The following is a 2458-nucleotide window of genomic DNA, read 5'->3' as shown; positions in this document are numbered from 1 at the left end:
AATGCATATTGTTTTGTAGTCTACTTTGTTTATGTGGTCAGGAGGACAAGATCTGAATGGCCTTGACAAACTCGGCTTTCTATACCTCCTAGTTCTCAGAATAATTGTAGAATGTTCCAAGAAGACAATATCCTCAGATGAAAAGAAAAACTATCTGGAACAGTCTGGGCTCTGTTTTTATTGCTCCTAGAACAAGATACTTCTGAAACTCTTAAACTCAGAGAGGCCAGTTGTATGTAGGGTATAAAACAGAGTGGAGAACTTAGGGATTCCTCAGCTGCAGTACAAAGTGAGGCATGTGAAGAGGAGACTCTATCAACCCTGGGCAACTTTTTTGACCTCAAGGGTCTGGCTTGCCATAGAACTTTGGCTTTTGCTGATTCTTCCTGTAGCAAGGGGCAAAATATTCCTGCCAAAAAGGCCACATGTGGCCATTCCAAACACATTTTGGAAGAAGAATGCTGAAACTCAGAGATTTGAAGATCTTATCAAAACACACAGGGGGCTAATAAAGCAAGGAAATTCCACGGTATTCTGACTCAGGAGTACAAGTTTCATCTTGGAGAAAAGCAATGCAATGGCCCCAGTGAACAGACCAGAGAGACCCTCTGCCACAGAGAAGGCAGAGGCCTAGGGAACAGCATGAAGATGGTAAGAGACTTCAGACTCACTTTCCTTTGCCTTGAGGCCACAGAAAGGCCAAAGCATCTGTCCATCTTCTTGGGGCATTTACCTAAAAGAGAGCTATTGAAACTTGAAGAAAAATGTGAACCAAGAAACTAAATTCAAAGACATATTATTGTCCCCAAACCTCTCCTCAAATTAATCACAGGATGAGTCTAGTGAGATAAAGCATATCACTTACACAAAATACAGAATTTATATTTTCTTTATATGAGAGACATATGTTCAAACTTAATAAATATATTTTGTTTTACTACTAGAAATAGGCATTTCCATTTGGTCATTACTTTATTTTATAATTAGCCTTATTTAAATTTGTATCATCCCACTACTGAGTATCTATTTAGAGGAAAAGAAGTCATATGAAAAAGACATATTTATACCAGCACAATTTGCAGTTGCAAAAATATGTAACCAGGTTAAATGTCTATCGGCCAATGAATGAACAAAGAACATGAGGTATATATACACCATGGAGTAGTACTCAGCCATAAATCTGAACCAAATAACGGCATTGACAGCAACCTGGATGGAGTTAGGGATGACTATTCTAAGTGAAGTAACTCAGGAATAAAAAAAANAGAGAAGGCAGAGGCCAAGGGAACAGCATGAAGATGGTAAGAGACTTGAGACTCACTTTCCTTTGCCTTGAGGCCACAGAAAGGCCAAAGCATCTGTCCATCTTCTTGGGGCATTTACCTAAAAGAGAGCTATTGAAACTTGAAGAAAAATGTGAACCAAGAAACTAAATTCAAAGACATATTATTGTCCCCAAACCTCTCCCCAAATTAATCACAAGATGAGTCTAGTGAGATAAAGCATATCACTTACACAAAATACAGAATTTATATTTTCTTCATATGAGAGACATATGTTCAAACTTAATAAATATATTTTGTTTTACTACTAGAAATAGGCATTTCCATTTGGTCATTATTTTATAATTAGCCTTATTTAAATTCGTATAATCCCACTACTGAGTATGTATTTAGAGGAAAAGAAGTCATATGAAAAAGACACATTTATATCAGCACAATTTGCAGTTGCAAAAATATGTAACCAGGTTAAATGTCTATCAGCCAATGAATGAACAAAGAACATGAGGTATATATACACCATGGAGCAGTACTCAGCCATAAATCTGAACCAAATAACGGCATTGACAGCAACCTGGATGGAGTTAGGGATGACTATTCTAAGTGAAGTAACTCAGGAATAAAAAAAACAGATATTGTATGTTCTCACTTAAAGTGGGAACTATGCTATGAGGGTGCAAAAGCAAAAAAATGATATAATGGACTTTGGGGGCTTGGAGGGAATGCTGGGGGTGGTGAGGGATAATAGACTACACATTGGGAACAATGTACACTGCTCAGCTCATGGGTACACCAAAATCTTAGCAATCACCACTAAATAACTTTTCCATGTAACCAAAAACCACCTGTTTCCCAAAAATAATTGAAATAAAATAATACATATAAAAATAATGAATTTAATAGTCTTGAGGTAAAACATTCAATGGGTTTTATGTGGGAGAAAAACAGCTAAAATCAAACACGTAGACAGGCATTCAAAACAGTGTGCATCACATACATAGTAAAATTAATACAAGTACAAACATTCATGAGTAGAGTCCATTTGAGATAGCCTTCAGTGAAGATGTATGCCTTAGGTCACACATATGTTAGGGAGAAAATGTATAATTTTACTCAATGTGAAAACATCTTCAGAAATAATCCATGCTGTGCAGATGCAGTCCTGTACTGCAGACACA

This window comes from Cebus imitator, unplaced genomic scaffold (assembly GCF_001604975.1).
Source record: "Cebus imitator isolate Cc_AM_T3 unplaced genomic scaffold, Cebus_imitator-1.0 Scaffold1033, whole genome shotgun sequence".
In the NCBI taxonomy this organism is placed as follows: domain Eukaryota; kingdom Metazoa; phylum Chordata; class Mammalia; order Primates; family Cebidae; genus Cebus; species Cebus imitator.
The sequence above is the reverse complement of the archived record's forward strand: the minus strand, read 5'-3'. Positions refer to the sequence as shown.